Genomic DNA, 25,516 nt, shown 5'->3' with positions numbered 1-25,516 from the left:
ACCTGAAAAATGTTTTCTTTACCTACAAAATTTTAAAGCATCCAATCTTGTTTAAATATAGTGAATTGTTCAAATCCTCTGGAGGCAGTTAACAGTAGAGTTCTACCATGCAAACTGCATTGACAGATATGCTAGGCACATTTTTCAGTGTTTGAAATTACATTTGCTCAAAACTGAAATAACTGCAACTGCTGCAAACTGATTTTTAGTAGGTTTTAAAAATATATATTTTGTTTTCAAAACAAAGTTTTGTTGAATCTTTGTTTACACTGGATTCTGGCCATTACTAGCTAAGTAATTCCACATGGGGACCTCTCGTTCTCTCAATTATCTTCTGCCTTTCTTTTAGTCTGCAGGCTTGCCATTCTCTGCCCTCAGTCTTGACTGTAGGGATTTCATCTTCTGAGATTCAGAGCTCCTTTGTCCACAGTGTCCAAGGAATGTTCCAAGGCATTGCGGGGAAATTGAACCAGGATGTCCTGAGACTTCCCAAAGTGATACATAACATGCACAAAAGTTTTTCCAGTAGTTGACTGGCCTCCAAATTTACACCCAATGTGTTCTTCCATCCTTAGTGTAATATTTTAGCACTGATTCACTCCTGAAATAAAAACCTCTTGAAGAGCAGAGGCTGATGCAGTTAAAACCCTCTGGGTTATGATCCATTCACTTAGAGCCAAATGGCCCACTGGTTAATGTCACTTGCCTTATGACCAATTATTAGGTATTTCCTTATTAAGCAGAAAATCTCTTTTGCCCAGTGTTGTAAACCAATGTAATAGCACTTCATAGAAGTTGGAAAAAGAAAACTGGGGAAAGTAGGGTTCATTTGCTGGCCATTTCAGCATTTGAGACATTCCTTTTACTTTATTTTCAAATGAAAGCTGATAATCAGTATATTTGTCTGAATATTACCTCAGTAAGGACATTAAAACTGGAATATGTCATATATTTAGTTCTGATACCATAAAAGGATGTTATTGCTTGAACATCTTGGTGCTGTTGTTTTGCAGGTTACAAAACTGAACCCACCAGCTTGGGAGAAAGAAAAATCTTTCATTCACCAGTTGTTCTACTTGCCCTGATGCCCCTTTCCAAGCCAGGCCTACAAGCTCCATTTTCTTCTACATTAGTGCACCAGACTTTCCCAACTGGTTACAGGGTGCTTGTCATTCCTGGTGGGCTGCACAGGTTTGGTGACAACTTGCTTCATCCAACTTTGAACGTCCACCATTCTTTTTTCAAATACTGTGATTGTATGCCCTGTGCTGTTCTTCTTGGCTGTTCTGGGAAATTATCATTCTCAGCTTTCCCAACCCCAGGTCATTTATTCCTCCTTTTCCCTTGACAGGAAGGATAATTGCTCTGTACTTTGGGTGTTTACATGTAGCAGTCAGTACATATTTACTAATTAGATGGCAGGTGTCTTTTCCTGGTTGAGCCGTGGGCTTTTAGCCTCCTATCCTAGAATATGTTTTTCATGCCCCCAAACTTCCTACTTTTCTTTTTTCTCTGCCTGTTTCAGTTTGAATTTGCCTTAATTCTGATGCACTAGGTGGGGAGATCCATACCCAGTTCTCCAGGCCATGTGGTACAGAGACTTGGCCCATCTTTCTGAGGGTGGCATGCCTGCCTTGACTCATATTCTAGGATTTTGTTTTGCTTTTTATGGCCACATAAGCTTGCTTGCCATCTTATGAATGATAAGTATGCCCAGGTCACTGTCAGCTGAGATGTTTGCACTTCACTGCAAAATTATTATTGTTATTTGTCCCTAAAATCATTCACTTTTTACACTGTTGGGTTTTTAACCATTATTTTCAAATCTCTGGTTCATCCCTTTGCTCTTGTGGAAGTCATCTGGCCTTGCCTGTGTACTGATAAACCCTCCCTTGGGCTGAAGCAGAGTTATACTCTCACCTTTATATTCTGCATTTAGAAGAATCAATTCATTACCTTCAGTGACCGTGGTCTGCAGTGAGACAGCAAACGTGTGGCCAGAGGATGTTCCGAGATCTCTATAACTGGTCACATGCATGAACACAGGGGCTTCCAGCTCCTTGTGGCCATTTCCCAGTAGCAGGCTGTAGCTAATATACTCTCACAGTGGCTGTAAAAGACTCCTATGCCCTGGACTAATCTATCTGATGGAATGAGTTTCAACTACTAAACCCTCCCTCCTGAGGCCAAATGCTTTAAAGTAAGATCTGATGCAGATCCTTATCCTAGGATTGTTAATAACGTTTTCAGAGCACGTCACTTCTTTTTCCTTTCAAATGTAGTATATTAATTTAGTGATCTTTCCAAGTCAGATAGTAGTTAATATACACTATTGTGTAAATTGGGTGGAGTTGATTTAATTAATAAATAGTACAGAGTTTAGTTTAAAATTTACATTAGTATTGCCAGTAACAGCATGCAAAAGTCATAACTAGGAGCCCTCCTCTCCATACAAGCACACTAAAATGTAGAATTTAGTTACAAACTTCCCAAGAATTAAAGCTGCAGTTCTTTTTTGTGTGTCTTCCGACTCTGAAGCTTTAGTGTTCAGGCTTTTCTCCGCTACTGTGATGCCTAACAGAAACTTCTGTTGTTGAAATGTTATTTAAGGTTACTTATCTACCAGGCTTGCAACATTTTAATAAAGTTAAACCAAAAAAATCCAAGATGACGCAGTGAAAGTCATGAAATATTACTTCTCCACCTGCCAAAAAAAAAAAAAGTTTGGTCTTTGCATAGGTAGATCTGGAAATATTTCTCTCTTTGCTCATAGCAAGAAATAAAGTTATTTCCCCAGGTGGTGATGCTTCTGAGAAATGTGTAGAGTGTTGCTTGGTAAGAAGTTGACCTGCTTGACTCCAAACCTTTGAAATGAGGGTTTAATGCTGCAAGGGGGTGCATGCACATGGGCACTACCATGAACACGCAGTTGGGACTCCAGGGTTGGCTTTAATAAAGGAGATGTGGCCTGGCTTGCGGCAGGACTGTGGTTTCCATTGTCCAGAATCACAGGCCTTTGCATTCCTTATTGTATTTATGAAAATTATTTGATGCTGTGAATAATTCAGGAAACTTCGAGGTTATTGGGCTGCCCTTTTAATCTTATGTTTTGTTTTGCTTTTGAACACATTTTCAAACTTGTGGTTTCCAAACGGCTACAACTGTCATTTCTCTCTGGCATAACTCAATTAAGGAAAGTCTCATGACACTTCATATTTTTTGGTTTATATGTAGAAATTCCCTGTCAAGAATAATAATTTCTAGTTGTGAGTTCTTGGGTTTGCAACCTTGGAATGTGTTTTCTATGGGTTCTCATAATTTTTCATGCTAGGGTGAACATTCCTGGTTTGTGCTTTGAATACTTGGTAAAACAAATACAGAAAAAAGATGTGAAAAGTTAATAAATATAAAATTTGGAATGAATTTTGCAAGGAATTTCCAAGTATTTGTGCAGCACTGACTCTTGCACATCTTCTGCTTTTGCCTGAAGAATTGGTCTCCCTTTAAACAGTCACGTTTAAGCAGCTGGATTCATTATTGAACCAACTATCAACAATCAAGGGATATGGCCTCTATCAAATTTAATAAACTTTTGAGGACTGCAGAAAGAATACACTTGTCTTTAAAGATCAGCCTGTCCAAATGAACACTAAACAGAAACTCAGATCAAATTCTTGCTTGTGGATGCACTGTGAAAGCCAGCTGTTCAGTGTTTTGCAATAGAAATTAGTAATTTTAACAAAGCATTATACTTCTTTTGATGGCCTACAATGTTAATTCTCTGTCTTTTTTATTTTTCTCATTTTTTTTCCTTCTCCTTTGACATGGAGATCAGAATCTGGCCTACATGTTGTAATATGGTAAGAGAAGTATACAAATGTGTAAGTGTGTCTAAATATGTGAATACAAGTTAGGCTATTCAATCAAAGAGCTTTTCCATGTTTATTAATGTTGTGTTATGAGATTAAAGCTATAATTTAGAGTTACAGGAATTATAAGCAACTCTTTAGCAAGTTATATACTAACCATAATAACTTTAAAGGGTGGAGTGTAATTTATTCAACATTGTAAGGAAAAATAAGGAGTTAGCTTAGGGGTGGGGCAGCAGCAAACTGCTTGTGGAGACTCTTACTCCCTGAGGTGATAGAGGTTAAATGCATTACAGAGCTTATAGGCTGGCTCCCTAGAGAGAAAGGGGCCAGACGTTTCTAGCTGACATGTCAAGGACACCACACATTTGCCCTTCTCACTAATGGCATGATACTGAGCTGATAGCAAGGCTGCAGCGGCAATTTTCAGAGAGAAAAATGGAACACAATAGGTGGCTCCTAATTAGACAGGAGGGCAAGAGGCTGGCACAAGCCTAGTGTTTAAGAGGCCCACTAACTGAAGGCACAGTGAGCCTGAGACCACTAATACGAACTTGGAATAGTATTAAAGGATTAGTGGCCAAGAAGGCAGTTTAGGTGAAGGGTCCACAAAGAAGCCTTCTCCAGTGTAACCTTCATAAGGAAAGTTTGGACATAAAACTCAGGCCAGGTCCTGCACCACTGAACACAGTCTGCTGCTTCAACTGGTTACGTAAATGGGCTGTCCCTCAAATTTCCACTCTAATTCACTAATTTTACTTAAGAGCAGCAGGACAGATGATACATAGAAACAGGAGGGAGGGACATACTACGGTGATGGAGGGGGGATGTGTCAGTGGGATATGCACATGAAAAAAGATGCCTGGGGAGTGGCAGGATTACTGTGTGAAGGAGAGAAAGTTGTAAGGAGATTAGAGTAGAGAAGTGAGTAAAGGGAAGACTTGGAGTAGGCAGGTAGAAGTGCAAGGAGGGAAGGAAAATGAGGAAGGAGGGTTCCTAGTTTATCTCAGTGTCACAACTCAACCCAAAAGTTATTTCACGCTAAATTTGAGAACTCCAGACTCTTTAAAAAAACCTCAAACACCACCACTTGTGTTTTAGAGATCTTTTAGCTAGCCAATGTATAGTAACATATTGGTGAGGCTTGGATCTGGAGAAACACAGCAAACCAAAGCTGTGATTCCTACTTGCAAAGCTATTTTACTGCAGCTGTTTTAAGCCTCATCAGAAAGTTGTTTCTCTTAATGTCCTTTTAACATCACTCTTCATTAAAGTCCCAGATACAGAAGAGATTACATAGGTAAGCAGGTAGTCTTGAACGTGGAGCCATGTGTTAGGAGAGCAATATTGCTGCCTTATGAAAAATCTCTTGACAAGTCTTAGACTTGTCCTGAAGAGCTTGATGAGAAAATAATAGCTGGCATGAGAAAAAGAAGGATTTAAAAGACCAGTACCATTCCCGTATTTTCTGCTGCACTGAGTCAGACCTTTAGGCAGAGGAAGTGAGAAACTGAAGGTGTGGGTTTTACATGCTGGCTAGAACGGGGTTTTGAGCTTAGCTGCTTGGTAGCAGAGATGTGCAAATGTTGCAATAGATCACACTGAAAGGTAGGTGGAAGGAAATGCTCCTTTGATTAAGGTACATGGCACACAGAAGCAACAAAAAGCACATATCTACTGCTCCTCTGCCAGGCTCTGCCTTTCCAGATACCTCTCTTGCCCAACAAGCCTCAAGAATGCACACTCCCTTAATCCTCGGCTGGGAGGTTTGGGGCTTGGTGGAAGAAAGGACCTTCAGCAGCAGGGGGGAGGGTTGTTTGGAGAATGAAATTCAGTAAACTCCAACCTCCAAGTGAACCTGCTGGGACTGATTTGCTGCCAGCCCCTGGGAACAAAACTGCAGCACTCAGTTCCTGAATCCCATCAGCTCCCACAGCCTGGAGGGTTCACACTGCTCTATCTGGCACCTCTTCCCATGTCAGAACAAGGCATTGTGTGTGTGATTTCAACATGCTTCTGGTTTTGTTCTAACTGCCAAGAAACACTAGTTGCGTTATTATGAAATGATTGAGGAGTATTTGCTCATACAAATTATTTGTTTTAAGAGTTTAGTAATTAAATGTCAACACAGAGTGTTGGTGTCTGAAAAGCTCTTGTGTGAAAGCCCTGCTCTAACTTGAAACTACAATACGCTGTTTCTCTTCTCAAAACAGATTTGTTTGAAACACCCTATTCAGTAGAATTCATCTCGCTGTAACATGCATGGTCTTTGGCCTTCAAAGACACCCTTGTGCAAAGGGCGTGTTGCATTAATTTGTTCAGCCAATTTAGGGTGTGTGGCATTAATTTGTTTGACCAATTTGTCTAGAATCTGGCAGGGCATAGGCACCCAGTGCAATGTCTGTGCCTGTGTCATCTCTACACCAGATCTCAAGAGCAAGAGATTTACTGCATGATGCCAGGCCACACCTTGAGCTGGTGCTCAGGGGAACAAAGGCAGGAACCCCGAAGCAACATGGTGCTTGCTGAGGGCAAGTATGAAAATGCATTTTATACTTTGAACAACTGGTTTCCACACACAGTGCCTGAGCTGCAGGAGTAAGTGCTGGTACGAGTTCACTGCCAGCACTGACTCTGCTCACCTGGGACACAGTGGGTAATAAACAGACCCACAGTAAGCCCCACTTCACCTCGGTGAAAAGCCACACACACGATTAAGTAAGAAATGACTATATTTTGGTACAGTAGTGTGTAGCTCACTGCAGAATGCTAATACTACAGCCCATCGAGCTTCTGACTTGCATAGAAATAATGTATTTTAATCATACATAATTTTGTAAGATGCTTCTCTCTCGTTCCTATTTCCTGTCCTGCTCAAGATAAACCGTCATGTGCTTTCCAAGATATTTCTTTGTAAGGACCAGTTAGTTATAATTAAAAATTGCAAAAGTGACCAAGGTCCAATTGAAAAGTAAACAGCTGTTGTTCAAAATGTGAACACCAATGGACTTCAACAGCACTAGGTTTTACATTGAATTGTTGATGAAAATACTTGGTATTTTTGTTGTGTTTTTTTCTTTTTTTTCTTTTCTTTTTTTTTTTTTTTTTTTTTGGGGGGGTCCTAGCAGGCAACAAGGTCTGGGATTAGAGCTCATGGAAAAGACTGTAACACTTTATATTTTCCATCAAAATTTATTTTTCACAGAAGTCTATAACACCAGTTAGTTTTCTTCAGAATTTAGGCTAAATGTCCTGAGATTTGTATTGTAGTTCTGGGAACATATCTGTATTCTGAGAAAGACAGGCAGTGAGGTTAGTGACATCATGGGAGAACTTCTGCTTGACTTAGTCAGATTTTTTCACCTTGGGTGTCTACACTGCTGAATTTAACAGAGTAGGTAAGTGCAAGAAGGGTATCAGGCCTGGATGTGTATACATCTAGACCTTCTTATACACATTTATATTGTGAGCTGCTGTCACATGATCGCGTAGGCTGAGAATTTTGTGACATTTATAAAGGTGTCCTTATACAGTGGTTTAAAAACACATGTAACAGAGTCACTGGGCTTATTCACTGGGCACCTGGGAGTGAGGTGTCACTGAGATGTTGGAGACTGGAATGTGTGCTTTCCGCATCACATATGAAATGCCAAAAAAAATCAGGTGTGCAGAACTGCTCCCATTTCCCAGAACAAGACTGTACATTTCAGAGTGTGCTAAGGATACTAATGGATGACCTACGGTGAGCTATACACTGTGCAATCTAAAGCCAAGGGCTTTATATCAGGCTTAGAGATTTTGAATGGTAACACACTTTTCAAAGAGCCTAAAAGTAATTAGCCTTTCACTCCAAGTTTGACACACTTATACTTTTAATATCAGGAATAAGGAAAAAGACTAAGGCTTCTAACCTCAAATCCATAGCAGCTTAGGCACTTTCACCTTGCTGGTTTTGTTATGACAGCTCTTTGTTTGGCTGATAGTGAGTGGTGTTTTGAATAGAAGTGCTTTTGCTGTTGCTTTGCCACTTTCCGGCAATAAGGGAGGACTTGGAGGTTATGCAGCAAGGTGCTAATTGACATTAACACTCAAGACAGGAAATGCTGACACAATTTAAAATTAACATCCTGTCAATATACTGCTGACCTGTGTTAAATGTGTACTTTGTCAAACTTTCAGAATTAGATTTTAATACAGAAACAGCGTAATGTTGGGAGTCTTTCTGGCCTTGAGAAAAGGGAATTTAATACAGTGCGAAGTCACCCAACTGTTTCCCATTTTAGCTTACCTTTTCTCAAATAAGGAAAGTTAAATTTTTCCCCAAAAGGTCATATATATGTATAAAACCATCTAAGCCAGCTAAAAATTATACTGTATTTTGTTCACGTTCAATTACTAAAAGAATCTGTTCTTCAGTTCTTAGTTTATTTTAGATGTTCCATTATCAATGACAATGATTCCTGGATATGGATTTTACAAAATACTGTAGCAGATATATAGCCTAATGTGCCAAACCAAGTTAATTGAGTAACTTACCTATAAATTCAAATGAAATAAAATGCTGACAGAAAAAAAAAATATACAGTAACAGATCATAAAAGCAGCTTATTTGCTAGTGCATTACTAATTCCTTAACTAAAGAGCTATGAGGATATTTCCACTCATTAGTAACTCCTGGGGTAACTGGAGAACAAAAAATTATATCATGCCACTAGTTCTCAAACAAATAGTTACCAGGTGATGTGGTAGTATTTATCAGTAGTTATTAAAAGGAGCACGAGGACTCTTGAAGCACAGTGTAGCTCTGGGTTGATGCAGTACTTTTCCATTTGTTTATAGACGACAGTATCTAATTTTGTGTATAAACTGTCCCATTGACTGCTCACATGCAAAGCTCTGGTGGCACTTGCAGAGTGGCACACTCACAAACTGTTACGTAGCTTTGAAGAAACAAAGGTGCTGTTCACTGTCAAGCAAGTCAGAGCCTCCTCTTTGGAAAGGTGGAAGGCACGAGGCAGAATGATGCCCAGTAAGAGAAACAGAGCACTCTTGGGTGTGGTCTGATCTGTGGAGGAGGCTGTTTGCTGAACATTAATCAGAGGTTGTCGCAGGCGTTAGGAACAGCACGAAGAGAGGCACGGAGCCAGGAAAAGGTGATGAGGAAAAAGGAAGCAATTGGAGGAGAAGATTGGGCTGTGTGGAAGGAGGTGGAGCAGGGCAGTTTGAAATGGGAGGTGTTGGTAGGAGCAGACCTGCGCAAGCCCGGGGAGTGTGGAAACATTTCAGGAAGGTGGTGCAAGCTGCATATCACTCCTGGCAAACTTTCTCTAAGAAAACAGTAAGTGGGTGGCCTGTTGCTGTATGAGCTTCCCACTGACGGTTCCTGGGAGCAGGCCAATATTGTGTGTTGCAGTTAAGGTTACAGTGAGACTGGAAAAATATTGGCTGTAGCCCTTGTTCTGCAAATTATTTGAGCAGGACACCTATAGCCATTAATAACGAAGTACTCTGAAAGGTGGCCGTCTCAGTTTGAGTGTGTGAAAAGTGGGGAAGGTGCTCCCACAGGGACACACTGCTCTAGTGGAAAGTGATTCTTTAGAGCAGCTGCCACATTAGGTGGAAAACCTCTAAAGCAGCAGCTAATGGGTGATCTTATCCGGTGTTACAAGGTTCTACTCGGGCTCATAGGAGAGCTGCTCTGATCTGGGAAGGAAGAAATGAAAATTGTAAATGGAACATACATTGGAGACTTGGACCTTTTCTCTGAAATTATTTGGCAAAGGACCCTCAGAGCAAAATAGTCACCATCAAATGGTCTGTTTTACTCTGTTTTAGTTCTTTCCCACAAAAAAAAAAAAAAATTATTCGCCATTTTTCTGTTGTACAAAAACCAGAGCAATTTCTCAATAAGGAGCTCAACTATCATAGTCACACTGTGCTCTTGGGGCGAAAAAAATTGCCTTCCACTACAAAATGTTTACATTGGCTGCTGAGGTTTCTCCTGATTTCCTCTGTTGGGAATGAATAATTAGGAAGTGAACTGGGAGGTGAAAAAGGCCTCTATGTGTTTAAGTCTAATGTCACAGCTTTCCAAGGACAAAGCTTTTAGTAAGTAAAAGGGTTTCTCTGTCAAGCAGATGAATTCAATAGCTAAGCAAGACAGCAAGAAGAGGAGTCAAACAAAGCAGAGAATTCCCAGCAGGCAGCTTTTAGTATGCACTTATGACAGGTACTGCATGAAATGGATGCAGAGCACACGTATGTGGGACACACAGGCAACACACATAAGGTGTTAATAGTCTTAGCTGATGCCAAGGAAGAAAAAGAGCAGACAGGGTCAGCTACTGTTTCCTGAGCTAAATGTTCTTTTTCTTACGGTGGTCAGAGCCAGGGGTAGTTTTACAATGTGCAAAACATGCACTTGTAATTAAAGTGAAACTCACACTGACAGAGAAAGGGGATGGTGAATGTTGACCTCACATGCTGCATCTGTAGAGCATTTGGGGACACATTCTTTCTGCAGAAGTGATGTTGGCTTCTGATATTTTTTTAACAAAATGTGAACAGGAATAAAGTTCTGTGTTAATTTGTATGCATGGCATGAAGCCATTTCTCAGGAGAAGGCAGTGATGATGGTACTTCAGAAGAGAGAGCTACTCCTCTATATTTTTTTAATTCTTTTATTTAAAAACAGGGATTTTGCCATTGTTTGTAAGCAGTGGAAGTTAAAATAGCAAATAGGAGAAAGGATAAGTAAAACCTATTTTTTCTTTCTGTTTGTTTTCTGCTGTTAACTGTTCAATACTCTGTTCACATAGCTGTTTGGGCAGGTAAGTCCCTAATGTACCTTACTGACACATCTACACAGATCTGGCTTGTAAATTTCTTTGGAAATCTACCCTTTTAAAAGAAACTTGCAATAGGAGCCACTGAAAACTTCGTCCATTTTCAGATGCTTGGCTGATATAGGTGGGCCTACAGAGAGAAAAGTGTGGAATTTCTGTCAGAACCAGTGTGCTACTGACCCTGAGAACATGGATGGAAAGACAGTCCATATGAATAGAGAGGCTCAGACCCCCAGTCGTTGAGTCATGGCTTGAGCTGCTCTTTTCTGCTTGCCTGGGGGAAGATCTCTCCCCTGGTGTTTTGAATTGAAGACTGCTGGGGAAGACAAGAAAATCTGCCCCCTGCTCTAGCCCTCCTAGACTTTTTAATCTCCTGCACTAGCCAAAGAATCAACAAGTATATCATCTTCCTTGAAGAGAGATAAGAGCCTTTAAGAGGCAGAGCACTCTGCCTTCCAACAAACTCGTGCATAGAAGGTTAATTTAGAGGGTGACATATCTGTGTATGTTGGACAAATGGGGAGCTGAAGGGATTCTTTTTATTCCTCCCATTCTCTTAGCCTTGGCCAGTGAGTGCAGGTTGAACGTATGACTTTACATTATGGAGCACCTCTCCATCACCCAGGCCTTTGTCAATTCACCAAATGTGACAATTATAGCATTTCAGAGATGAGACTTTCTAATCCTATTACTCATTCATCAACCTGCGGATGATAGCAGAAGCCAGATCGAACAGTGCCAAAAGAGCAGTGAGGAGCCTTCTCCAGTGCTGTGAAACTAGGCTTAGCTCAGGCACAATAGGTGTGTAATTTAAGGTTTTGTTGAGCTGAAATCCAATCACATACTTGACTGGTAGATCACAGAAAGACACAGACAAAAAGAATGAGATAATTCTACCTCACACAAACACTTGAATCCGGCTTTGACTTAATAACAAGTGTGTGATCAACCTTACACTGTTTCTTTCTTTTTTATTTTTTTCAATTTTTATTTGAACCTAGAAATGGGATGGCACTGAAATACTTTGCCTACTTGGGTGTCAGCCAATAATATGAAGAAAAAAAATACCAGAAGGAAATTAAGGTACTTGTTTAGATAAATAAATCTAAAAAGTACAGATGCTCATTACATGAAAGATAATCAGAAAATTTAGCTTCCAGGCTTAGCTCAGTGCTATCTTGTCAGCATCTGTTACCTGTTGCTTTCTCAAAGATGGGGAAGATCTTGCAGAAATATGAGGAGAAGAAAGCTAAAACAAAAAAAAACAACAACAAAACCTTTGACTATAGGAAGAAAAACTATACTGTGTACATTATTGCCCTCTCTCTCTTGCTACTAAAATGCTCCTTTTACTTTGTCCTATTTCAGACATGGGAGCTCTTGTGTGTGGGTGGGTGCTGGGTGCTGCAGCCCTGTGTCACTGCCGGTCATGTACACACAGGGGACTGGGAGCGTGGAGGAGAGGAACCACTGTCTTTTCTGGAAATAGAAAAGTGACTTCATTCTGTTCTGTGTTTAAAGGTGTAGCTTTTCATCAGATAGCGTGTTATTTATATTGGGTTTTGCAAAGAATAGTCTTCAATACAGGCTGCTCTAGAAGTGGCCTTTAATATTAACAAAATTAAGTGTAGGGCATGTAAGTTAAAAGCTTTGGGAAGAAAGCTCCTTGAAATAGGAACTTTCACATTTACGTCTATCATCAGTACTTCCATATCGTGTAGCAGTCCAGCTTCTCTGGCCAAGTCTTCTGTCAAGACCAAACTTAAAAAACCACATTTCTGTAGTATTTTTGGGCATCTCAAGCTCTTTGAACTGACAAATTCAGTGGGATTAGCTGTATATGGAATTTGGTGCTCGCTCGTAGGTGTCATGACACTCAGAAATGTATAAACCCCAAACTAGAGGAGACATTAAAAACCTGAGAACAAGCCCACTGCTAGGAAAAAAGGCAAAAAGTTTTAACGACTCAGGCCTGGCAGAGGAACAAGTATTTTAGTGTAGTGGTGGAGAAAATATGGGGTTTTAAAGTCTGCAAATCAAGAATTGCTTTCAAGCCACATTACTTGAGTAGATACGTAAGACTCCAAATGCCTTAGACCAAATTATGTGGCCAGTGGATCACTGAGGTGCAACCAGCACATGAACGTGGGCAGGGTGAAACTCATGTGGAAGGCAGCTGACAGAGCTCCTCTGCAGCCACAGGTAACACCTGAACTGTGCCTGTGCCGAAGCAAAACAACCAATCCCTCGTGTCAGTAATGAAGTGAGTAGGGCAAAAACGCCAAGAAGCCCAGCGAGACAAAAGGGAAGGGGAATCTTGGGTGTCAGAGTCAAATTAAAGTTTGAAGCTTGGCATTAGTCATAAAACACCAAAATTCAAGCAATGTTTTGCTAATGGAAAAGAAAATAAATTACCAATTTGCAGGATATCGGACACATACAGAAACAACATAAATTGAAAGATTTTTTCTTTTTTAATAAGTGAATTAGTGGAGAAAAATCCTACAGCGATGAAGCTCATTTAAACATGACAGAGGGAGATATTTTCAATGGCTCACAGGAATACAAGGAGATTGAGATATGTTCCAAACACAGGGAAAAAAAGATATATCCACAACACACTATAATCTGAGAAACTCAAACAGGGCTTAACGTGGTTCCCAAACTGCAGAGAGCTCATAAACATAGTGATTTCCTTTAGCAGTATAAACTCTGACATTTGACCAGACAATTGCCTTGGGGACATTAGCTAAAATAGCCTCAGCTTTAAAATTGAAATATGAACTTCTAAAGGCTTTGGTAGTTGCTTTCCAGTGACACTGAGACAGCTAACATTACTAGTGGCTGCTGCTGGATATATCAGCATCCCTAATTTAGAAAGAGGCTGGTGATTTTGGCTCTGTTGAACTGCAGACACCTTCTGATCTGGAAATGTCCTTTCCCTTTGGTTTGCACATGTGGGTAGCTCAGCTGCTTTTCACCAGCAAGAAGACAGGTATAGCTTTCACTGTCCTTTTTGCCTGTCTGGAAGCCAAACACGATTGTCGATGGTGCGTAGCAGAGTTAGTGTGCTGGGGTGGTGCTGCTGCTCCTCAGGTGTGTATTCACAACAGTCATCCTACAGAAGATGGACCCTTACATGGCTTGGGGAGTGCCCATGCAGGTTGGCACAGAGGTTGCTGTTGCCTTCCATGTTTTGAGGAGGAGGCATCAAGCATTTATGCTCTCAGCTGGCAGGTTTATAATTCCTTTTCCTGGTAGAACACAGTTTGGGTTCCTTCGTGCTGCTGCCTTAGCTCGTGAGTGGCAGCCCACTGGGGAGCATACCCTGAGGGTGAACAACAGCTGCCCGGCCAAATGCAATTGTTGGTGGTCTTGGGGGTGGCTGCAAGTGCTTTCTGTGGGAGCTGTTTGATGTTGTTGACCCCACACTGAATCAGGAGGGGAAGGAAGAAACTTCATTCAGCACTCTCAGTATAAGTACATCTTACCTTTGCCTGGTAAAGTGTAAATGCATGCATACAGTCAGCAAGTGCCCTCTCTTTATAGACACATTTGCATGTGGTACTGTATTTTTATTCAGTATACTCATTTGTTGTGTTATATTCCTGTAAAGTGTAACCCAAATTAACAGTGAGAAAATAAATGCTTTTTGTTGCTGCTGGCTTCTCAATATCCTGGAGCAACTAGAATGTTTTAGACTCTGCAGGGGAGCATTTGCTCACCTGTGTAGGCCCCTGACCCATCTTTCCTTTAGCAAGCAAATCAGCTATGGGAATAGCTATGTGATTTTCCTGCTTTTGTCCAATATAATAAAGACATTGAGGTAAATCAGCTTATGGGTCATGCTGTCCTCCCAGCCACAGAGTAATTTGTTTTGTGTGCTCTCAGTAGAAAAAGGCTGTAAGGACCTGTTTGGTGATATGGTCCCTTCAGCTCTGTGGGTTCATTCTCTGCACACCAGCTCTGAGTGCACATAGGTCTCTGTGGACTTCATCAGGACAGCACGTGGTGAGGAGAGTCGGGGACAAATTTGGTCTTTTCCTAACTTCTCAAATCAAAACGGCCAGGACAAACATCGCTTCTTCCCCCTTGCCCTCTGCTACCTAGCCTTTGTCTTATCCTCTATGGCCCTTTGCAAACCTGTGTGAGCTGTGGGAGACCCAGCTGCCTCACTAAAATCCTGCTCTCTGCAGTAGCCTTTAAAAGGTCAGCCTCCATGGGCCAGTGGTGGGTGTGTTTGTATCACTCTTTTCTTTTTGCCTTCATACTCTTTCCTTTGGTTCCATGTCAAACTCTAATAAAAGCTCTTGAGGGCCACAGAACTGGGGCAGCTTTGGCCTCAAAGAAATTTAAGTAGCATGTTTCTGTCTGTGCAGATCCCAGATTGTTTCTGTCTGCTGCTGTAAAGAGTCAGACTCCATCGGTTGGTGACTAACAGCAGCAACACTTAACGAAGTTGAGTGAGGATGATGTTTAAGCATTTCTCATCCTAAGGAGCTACTATGGCAGCTGCAGAAGGCTCCTACAGTCTGGCTGTGCTCTGAGTAACCTCTCTCACTATGGTTCACATTAAAAATTTTGATTATCTGTCAGACTGCTGCTCCCCTTCTCTTCAGCTATCAGAGCTGCAACACTCTGTAGAAGTCATTTACTTGCCAGTGGTACCGGTAGCCCTTTGTGAACAATTAAGCTGAGGTCGGAGGTTGTAATATATCAAATTTGCGGACCATATTAAATTTTATTTTTACTGAAAGGAACTTTTTGTCTTTTTTATCAGGAGGAAAATTAAGCTGTGAAGTGGAATTCCATCAGGCTGTCTACTGTGAAGCCCCGTGGCTTTAGAAATGGGGCAGCAGTGGTCAGAAATGACACTCAAAAGGTAAATTTATTTCTTTTTTATTAAAAAGGATAAGTTATGACCTGTACAGTATATCTTAAAGAAGGGGGGATGTTAACATGGTAAACTGCATTTTTCCATTTCTTTTAAAAACCCCAATCTTGCCAGGTCAGAGAAGTTCTGGATGGGAGGGAAGGGGATGCTGAGCTACCACTGAAGTTGCAGAGTATGGTCTTACTCAGCCTCTATGCCTGCCCCATCACAGCAGCTTCTGGTTTTGGTTTTTGAATGAAATGTAGGAGGTTCTCTTCTGGTCTGAAAAAAACATGGAAATGTGAGCTAAGTATTCTAACTATCCAATTATAAATGAACAAGCAGCTCAGGATAGGATTTTGAAAAGAGTTTCTGTTTGACTCTGGAGCTGGAAGTTCCTTGAGGTAAAGTTTTTAAACCCTTTCAGTCTGGGCCTTTCACCAAACACACCAAAAGTTTTGCCCCTTGGAGATTACTATCAGAAGTTCTGTTCAAATTTACTGTCTGTGAATTTTTGCCATTCTAAATAATTATTATTTAATTAATGGAAACAACATTATTATAAAATCAAACTACAGTGAAATCCTGTGTTGTTCACTTGCTTCCAGAGAACAGACATTTTGGGATACCTGCTCAGCACCTAACCGGGCTGATGCTGCTTTTCACCCCTCTGGGGCTGTATTCTATAATTTAGATTGTTTAGATTGCCTTCTGGACCCATGCATGTGAGTATGTGCTTGTTGTCTTCATATAAGATAGCCCTTCCTGTCCTGCACATATATCAGAGTACACGTGTGAGGGTCTGGAACGTGCATGCTGATCTTGGCACCCCTTACACAACCTGCTCAGTTTGCACAGATCTGGCCACCTGTGGGTTACACACAGACGTGGTTGATTTTGTGCACAGTGGCTGATGATATCAAATTAGGCTGCAAAGATCCAAGAACCTTTTCATTTTTCTGTAGGATTAAAGGATTGCCCTGCTATATTTGGCGTGGGTTTCTCCTCCCCTCTTTGCTGCACAGTGTTATGTTCCACTCATCCATATCTCCTGTGTTTCCACCCTGAAGAAGGCGGAATTTCAACAGCAAGAAAATGGATTCTATTGTGCTCTGCATAATTTGAAAAACACCCTGTGGGATGAATTGTGCAATTTTAATATTCATTATCTCAAATGCAGACAATAGAATAGACCATAGTAGGAAAGACTGATTAGCAGATTACTGAAGATAGTTTTTTCAGCTTGGTGCATTATTTGACAATAAGCGAATAAAACAGTTTCTCAGGACCTGAATTTTTGGTATTAAAAAATGCAATGTAATGGCTGTGTGGGAACCATCCTTCAGTAAACACATACATGGGAGCTCACAGGCCGTGCATGGATAGAACTGACTTCCTTTGTAAGTCTTAGGCCTTACTGGTTTAGCAGCTGAGACCAAGGGATTTCTGTTGCTCCCTCCAACTCTAAATGAAAGACTGGAGAAGGGGAGCATGAAATCAGTCCATAAACTAAATGGTAATGTTTTAATTACAATCCTATTGTTATTCTTCCTATCTGTCTATTTGTAATTGTGTAGTTTGCATATTCATTCCTTTCTTTCTCAAAAAGGTTTGTTGTTGTGGTTTGGTTGGTTTTTTTTTTTTTTTTTGTTTGTTTGGAAAAAGTTTGACTCCAAAAAGAGGGCAAAAGTCTGTAAGGGAAAAAAAGAAGGAAAGAAAGAAAAAGAAAAAAGGGCTGTTTTTCCTAAATTCAAAGATTTATGGATGAAAATACAAGGTGGATATAGTTTTGTGGAAATGGAGACACTAAGATTTTTTTGTAGACAAGAGCAAATGAAATTATGTTTGGCAGCATGATTAGGGAGTGTAATAAAATTTAGCCAAGCAAAAAACTCTTGTAACCGTCACCCAAATGCATTCAAAGTAACCTGATAATTTTTATAAAGGTTGTAGTACTTGACAGTTCCTTTCTTCAAGCGAAGCCTTCTGGGGTATTCATTTTGTTAAAAACTTCAGTGAAATGCAGCACTACATGTTGACTTAGTTCCTCTCCCATAGAGGACAATATTCAACCACATTTTTTTTGTTTATTTCTTTTTAGCAAATAACGTGTAATTAATAGAATTCCAGTTCCTGTGAAAGAGAGAAGAGGCTTTTACTTCACACAACCATCTAAGGAAGTAAGTTCATCTCTTTGTAGAAACACTATCACAGCTACAACCTTCTTGACTAGTTCTTTATGTCCTCCTGTCAAACATTACTCTCATTACATGGACTCTTCTCAAGGTTTTGTGTCAGTATGCCTTAGATTCATAAGAGCCTGCTGAGATAGTGCACACAGCTGCAACATCTTCCATTTCCATGGCTGCTTTGGTAGGAACTGGAACTCTGCCTCTTGTTCTGAGGTCAGGATGGATGGTGTCAGAGGGTTTCTTCAAGCCTGAGCCAACCTCAGGTGTGGGAGACGCACACAAACTGGAGCATGAACTGGGATAGTGCCTGATCATGGACCAGGGCTTGGAAAAGGTTGGCTTGAGGAACGTTTCCTTTCATCGCAAAGTTAAAGTAACATTCAATTCGAGCAGCAGCCTCTGATGCCTGCCTAGAATTACGGTGTTCTGTGCACCTACTACACAAGATCAGGGAGTGGGGGGAGTCCACTGCAGCCTCCACTCATGTAACCTGTCTGCAGCTGTCACCAGAGATGCTGGAAAGCAAGTCCCCATCGCAGGTATTTCCTGGTGCCATCAGATGATGATGTGTAGTGACTAAAAGGGTTGCCGAGGCTGAGAAAAGAACAGGCTACTACAGACAATATTTAATAAGTGCATCCTGAGATTTTTCAGTTGTTTCCATACTTACACATACTATATTTTAAAATATCTATGCTTGTCTATCTACTTTTTTTACTAGCTTATGCTTTCTCTGGGCTTGAGAACTTTGTCTTTCCATTGTGTGCTCTCTCACAGACATAGTATAATGACAAACCAATCCCCTTGCTTCTAGTTAATGAATAGTCACCAGGTTTCTTTTTCAGGCGAGAGTGTTAAAGAAAGCCTAGTTTTCGGCTATTAAAAATATTCAGTGATATTTATGACAGATTTTCCACTTCTTCTTTCCTGCTGCACATAATCTTCAAGATCATTAAAGGGAAATGCTGAGATTTTCCATGCTCAGTGCTAATGTAGCACTTGTTTCATAATGAAGCTTGAAATGGTGGGATTTTTCTCTGCACATGATTAATGCTAAAGTCCACATCCTTATCTGATAGAAAACACCAAGAGCTCCACTGGAGTAAATGAAGTTAGGATAATTTGCATCGTTTGAGGATGTGGCCCTGTATCTGGCTGACATTATCCTGCCTGCTACCATGTAGACACCAGCTGGGGTGCTGTTGTTTCATTCCTGTGTGGGATAGGAAGGGTCTCAGTGGGGGAGAACGAAAGTGGAGAATGGTCGTGGCTAGCACAAGTTAGCAATGAGCTGTCTGAAGCATAGGATGATTGAAATTAAGAGGAAAACTCACCATAACATAGGGAGGTGCAACTGAAATGACCTGAACCCAGTGAGGTTGCTCTGCTTTGTGTCACTCTAGAGGGATCTGTGCTCAGGAGAATTCCTCCAGCCCATGTCTGTGATCAGGGATGGGAAACTTCTCCCATGCCCTGGGGTTTTCAGGTCAAACTGATCTGCTTAGGGGCTGTACCTCAAAGCTATCTGGAGGCTCTAACTACTACTGTGCAAAATGTCCTGTTCCTCAGGTGGAGCTGGCAGGAACCAGTTCTTCAGCTACTGTTGGCCTTCTATTTGCATTTGGATGGAAACCAAGAGGTTGTTTTTTTTCTCTCTGACTTTGAATAGAACTCTCTCTCCTCCTTTAAGCTGCCCTACTTCTTAAGCAGTGATGCTGTTTGCAGTGCTGTCCAGGTCTTGGGCTTTTGTTTCAGAACGCTTGAGCCATAGTATTCCTCTCCAGAGGTGTCTTGTTAGAGAGACTGTCTCCCCTCCAGTCCCAGGGAGAACACATCATGTCTCTGTGGCACAATGGAAACTTCTGGGGTTGTCATTCTGTCCAGCATGACTGAAATAGCTGTAAAATATGGTGTGCATCTTTAGTAGGTTACAACTCTGTTCCTTGAGCTGAGGAAGAGAGCCTATACAGCAAAATAGATAAAGTTTTTACTTACGTTTTTTCCCCCAACTAAATTTTTGCAGCAGTTTTTCACAAGTAATCTTCAATAAAATAAAACTTTGTATATACTTGATCCAGCCACTGCTTAAATCAGAACAGAATTCCTGTTGATTTGAATGAGGTCAGACTGGGGCTCCAAGTGAAAGTCAATACAGTTTTTAGCTCCTTCTTTCTCCTTCTTGCCCGATCCAGCACTTACACATAAGAAGGTTGGCCAGCTGTGAGGTGGTGATTCAAGAAGGATGGGTATGCCTCAGAAAAGATTGCTCCAGCTGTCTCAGGCTGTTCTGGTGAGCCAGAGGTTTGTGCTCTTCAGCCCAGGGATGGAGAATTACAAATGTGTGCTGAAAGAGAAGCCAGAGTTCAGGGTGAGGACACAGAAGAACAAAGCCCATTGCTGTGGGAGAATTATAATAAATGGCATGAAACAAAGCATGATCATTTCAAATTCTTGCCAAATGTGACTTGTGATTGTCACTTTTCTTGGGAATATGGTCTGCTACAAAAAAAAAAAAACAAACCAAAAAACTAAACCAAACTAAACAACAAAACCCACCCCAACAAACACCAAAAAAACCCCAAAAACAAAGAGAAAAAAAGAGAGAAGCTGGTGATTCTTTGGAATTAAAGGTTTAGGATATGACATGGGGAGTTAAACATGGGCCTCCTGTTAGCAAGAATGTTGACCTTCGTGCGTAGTTCTGAAAATAAATCCTATCTCCAGCTCAGCTGGATTTTTTTCTTCCACTGAAGTACAGGCATGGATGTCACCAAGGACAAGAGTAGATCTCATGATTGGAAACTTTTGATGTCATTTTCAGACGCAGTTGTAAAACTGAGTGTTGACATGTAGGTGCCCACACCCATAGTATTTACAAACCAAGATATGTGTGTGCCTAGTTTTTATGGTGGCAATAAAATATTGCTCAGCATTTTGTGGTAAATTTTTAGGCTACAAAGAGGGGTATAAAGACTGCTATAGCAGAATTGAGAGTATAAAGCACAAGCCCTGCTTTTTACCATGGATTTAGAGCCAATAACCTATTCTGTAACATTCTGGACCCTTCAACAATCTTTATCGTAAGTGTGTACTTTTGGCAGGTAGCTCCACTGAAGTCTGGGCAAGTGATGATGACACTCTAAAGTCAGGAGGGTAAAGTAGCAGTAAAACATAGCGTGCAGAATACTAAACTGGGACTCCCATCATCAAGTCCCGCTGCAGCACCGGGTGTGATTTGGATTCTATCAGCCTCAGTTTCCTCCTGTGTAAACAGCGATGATTTCTTTTGTGAAGTTCTTTGACGTCTGCAGAAGAGAAGTACTGTAAAAAGACTTGCTTGTTAATATGCATATCTTCAAAACAAAGCTTAATGCTTCAGCTCTTTGCTGGGTTGGGTGAGCGTGCTTAGCACTTTGTGTGATCAAGCTGTAGATTACATAGGCAGTGGTTTGTAATAAGAGCCTTATCAGTAACAAAAACCCTTCTGTCATTATCAGACAAGGAACAATCGTATTTTAAAATGGTTGCCAAATGTGTTTATTTGAAGATGGTTGTTTCTAGCATGGCTCAAACCATTGTGTGGCAAGTGTTCAATTGCTTCCCGCTAAAGCCAACATTTATAGCTTGGAAAACTCTGTTAGATAAATGTCAGTTTCTGCCATAATTTGTGGAATCAATACAAACTGAGTCAAAGAATCACAAACAGTAATGTGAAAATAAAATGATCTGTGTTATGGTTTTTAAGTAAATGATGATAAACTAATAAATGCCATTAGCTGCTGCCATTACTTTGTTGAATTTAGCTGATGTTACTGTGTTGACTTTAAAAGCTATCAGCTTAACTATATAAATCCATTTGACATGTCTTTATTCAGATAAAACTTTAATACTGCAAGTGTAGCAAATTAGATGCAAATGCTCTTTTTATTTTAAGTATATTTAAAGCTGCCTTTTCAATGCAAATTTTACAGGAAATCTCAACAAGCTAGGACAGACATCTTAGCTGTCAGCATGCAGCACTTTCATTTCGATCTCAGGCATGGGAGCTGCGTTTTGTCCCTGCAGACTGAGATAATTAAAACTACAGAGAGATGGTTTTAAATATACATGATACACAGTTACTTAAATTGTGGGATAATGCATAAATGCAGCCCTTAACATTTTTTGATAGCACAACACTGACCAGATAACATAGCAGAGTGGATTGTAGAAAAAAAAATATCTTTGTGTAAACAGTTTAATGTTTTGGGTTGTGGTTTTTTTTTTTGGTTGGTGTTTTTTTTTTTTTTTTTTTTTTTTTTTGCTTTTCACTTTGATTATTGTGGAGGCACAGAAATACCAATTCAAAATCTGGTCCGTGAATGCCTTCATTAAAAAGATACTGATACTATTAACTTTTTTTTCTTTTTTTAATTATGCTTTAACTTCTTTGTTTTTGAGCAGTCCATAACCTCCTTGGAATACATATCTATTTCAGCTTTCATTTGCTGAACCCCCGGAATGAGTTTATCCAAACAATGTGAATTTACTCAGATCTATTTAAAATCCCACATCTCTTGTGGTTGATAAAGCTGACTTTAGCTAAGAAGAGTTGGATCAGGGTGATTTAAATTTCACAGTGAAAATGATAAGGGCTTTACTAGAAATAATAAGCACATTCAAATACTGTCATGGGCAAACAGTGGAATGTGCAGTGAGAAATTTGGCAAGGCTAGTCTTTTTCAGTGTTGATTTAATGAAGTAATGGATAGTAAAATAGAAAAAAAAGATACTTGCATTCAGAGGTAAACTTATGTTAATTCCATATCAGTAGTTTTATAAAGCTTTATTCATTAAAAAGCAGCATTAATGCTCTAATAACTTTTAAAATGTCACGCTGTTTAAACACAACAAAAACCCCAAACCAACCCACCAGCTAGGGAAGAAGAGTCGTCTCTTTTGGCAGCTCTCTACAAAGTGGCTGAGTGATACCCTATTATTGTCAGGAACCACATGTCAGTTTGTTGAGCCTGAGGATAACTTGTGTTTCAGGAAAAGAAAAAAAAAAAAGGCAAAAAGAAATTTAAAAGCCCACATCCATTTAAGCTCCAGGGCAAACCATAATTGGCCCCAGTTTAAAATCGTTTTGAACATTTGCTTGTCGATTTAAACAACACAGAGCCTCACCTTTCTCATTCAGATGGTGCAGGGATTCTGCACAGCCCCAGTTGGAGAGGAAGGCTTGTCTGGAGCTCTTACATTTGCAGGACCCAAAGATCCAGATCTATGAATCCAGATGTGCTCTTGAGTGATGGCTGTTTTAGGAGCAGCCAGGAGACGACAGAGTTATTTTTCGAGGCACTCTTTCCGATGCTTTATTCCCGTCATTAACAAGGTTTGTGTAGGGCAGGGAACTGGCCTCCAGAATTAGTGTGGTCTGATGAGTGAGGCATTTGGAAAGAAAGAAAAGAAAATCTACTGTGTATGGCACTTTCAAGAAGAGGCAAGGGAGAAGAAAAGGGAAGAAACATCACTGTGTTGCCAAAGGGCTGAGGTTAAGAATCCCTCTGTGCAATTTAACAGTTTTTAATTCCTACATTTTAATGCCTCGCAGGCCATTGTGTCAGTCTACTTTAGCTCCTTCAAGGAGCCATCTCACTGCTGCCAAGTGGATTAGCTCCCGGAGGGGCTGCCGGCTCCCCCCGCACGGGGATCGCATCCATATCCATCACCCCCCGGCGCTCCCTCGCCGCTGCCCCCGAGCCCTGCCCCGCGCTCCGCCCCTGGATTTGGGCTCCCGAACTGTCCGCACCAAACGCTGCCTGACAGCCTCTAAGTGGGATACGTTTTGTTTTTCACAGGTGCCCCTATGATCTTTCTTTTCCTATAATTCTTCCCCTTGCTTTTTTTTTTTTTTTTTTTCCTCCTCAGGAAGGTGGCAAAAATCTAATGGAAGGCTTCCTTCCATCAGCGCAGCGGAGAAGTGGTCATTAGCAGACACGGAGAGATCAATATTCCTGCCCAACCTTTCTGGTTGCAGTTCCAGTCAGTAATTATAAAGCTGTTATAAATCCATGAATATCGTGTGTAAGGAAAAACTAATCTCTTCAAAACAGCTTATTTCCATAGTTAATGACCAGAGAACTACAACTGATTTTGTCACTGACAACTTCTTTGTGTTTGGTAAACAGATTTTACAGGAATAAAATTATTCTAAGGTTAAAAAAAAAAAAAAAAAAAAAAAGATACTTATGAAGTAAAATTCCCCCATCCACCATCACACACATATTTCCTGCATTTGGCTCATTACTGGACAAGTATGTCCTTTAAGACCCAGAGATTAATGAGCCATTTTACGAGACTAATACATTTTAAATTTTAACACTGGAGTTTGCATCTATAATTGTACAATTATACGTTCGTTTAGATTTTTTAAAGATAACTAATCACAGGTGACTAGAACTGTGTGAAAAGGCAGAATTTATGTTTCTCCTGCTGTAGGAGTACTAAATCATGCAGGAATTGAAATTGTTTTCCATATGACAGATAGCTCAGGCAAGATTAGTCAGTCACTGTTTCAGATATAATGCTTTTTTTATTATGCATACTTTATGTGGGACTATTATATTTGTAACGTATATTTCTGCATGCAGCAAATTAACTATTGTGTAATGCAAGGACCAAGAAAGAATATCATTAGTTCTTGCTATCCCGCAGTTTTGAGCAGCTGGTGAAATATATACCAATCATCCAACAGCTAGCTTCATGTTAACATGTATAACAAAGCCTGAACGATTACTGTTTGACAGAACTTTACCATGTAGTAATAAATAAGGCTGAATTATTGATGGTATATAACTGCTAATATTATTATGACCTCAATTAAGTGCTTTTTTTCAGACACATTAGCAACAAAAGGTCTTCTCTTTGCTCATTGCTGGTTTTTTCAAGTTCTACTTTACATTAAAATCGAATTGATCAAACCTATTTGCCATTTCGCTGTGAGTGGATAGCCATAATGGGTAATCTATCAGCATGGTGCTCCCCTTAAAGCTATTAACACCTTTTGTTGTTTTACTCAAGTTTCTAAACGTGCTGAGAGGTTCAAAAAGGCAAACCCTACAATCTGTTAGGATTGCACAGAGCTGTGACTTGTGGCACTCTTTTAATTACCATACTTTTTAAACTCTACGGTTAAATACTGATATTTCTGACACTAAGTAAGTCTTTATTTACTTATGAAGCTGTGAGACAGCTAAATTAAAGCTGATTAGCAAGATGGCAGCTCTGCTGCTTGCAGCTGAGGTGAGTTTAGCTGCAGCATGGCATCTCCCCACAGCTCGCTGCTTGACTCGTAGTCACTGGGGCTGAGATCACTCAGCAGCAAGACAAATAAAGGGAGCTTAGAGTTTTTTACCCTTTGGCAAATTGGCAAATTGTGTTAGTCACATGGATATGTGCATACAGTGTGGAGCAGTCTGTTAGTGAGGGAGCTTTATACAAGGCAGAGGGAGTTAATTTCTAGGGACAGGCTGTGTAGTGTGCATGCTTGGGGAGTTGTGGAATTACACTCATTAAAAAAGTGAAGAGCTAATGAAATAATCAGTGGAAGACTGAATAAACTGGAGAATAGAAATATGGACCAGCTGTCTCAGGAAGGTTGCCTCTCCTTTCACTTGAGTCTGTTGAAGACGCCTGCCCTTCTGTAACCATTCCTCAGGTTTGAGCATGTGGATTTTGGAGAGTTGACTTACTAAT

At 40.4% G+C, this 25,516-nt stretch overlaps 1 long non-coding RNA gene across 11 annotated transcripts in view; it reads left to right on the top strand.

The window, feature by feature from the left end:
* Window positions 1–25,516, top strand: part of LOC138116933 (uncharacterized) — a 118,450-nt gene that overhangs the window by 25,561 nt on the left and 67,373 nt on the right. For 7 of the 11 annotated variants that reach the window (XR_011154416.1, XR_011154412.1, XR_011154410.1 and 4 more), the window contains exons 2-3: window positions 15,495–15,596; window positions 17,689–17,767. This is a non-coding gene — a long non-coding RNA (uncharacterized lncRNA). Of the gene's footprint in view, window positions 1–15,494; window positions 15,597–17,688; window positions 17,768–17,873; window positions 21,565–23,689; window positions 24,715–25,516 lie in introns of those variants that run through there. The other 4 variants (XR_011154413.1, XR_011154409.1, XR_011154406.1 and 1 more) reach the window with 4 other exon arrangements.

Source organism: Aphelocoma coerulescens, chromosome 11 (genome assembly GCF_041296385.1).
Source record: "Aphelocoma coerulescens isolate FSJ_1873_10779 chromosome 11, UR_Acoe_1.0, whole genome shotgun sequence".
Lineage (NCBI taxonomy): Eukaryota > Metazoa > Chordata > Aves > Passeriformes > Corvidae > Aphelocoma > Aphelocoma coerulescens.
Note: the sequence above shows the minus strand (reverse complement) of the source record. Positions and strands in the feature narration are given on the sequence as shown.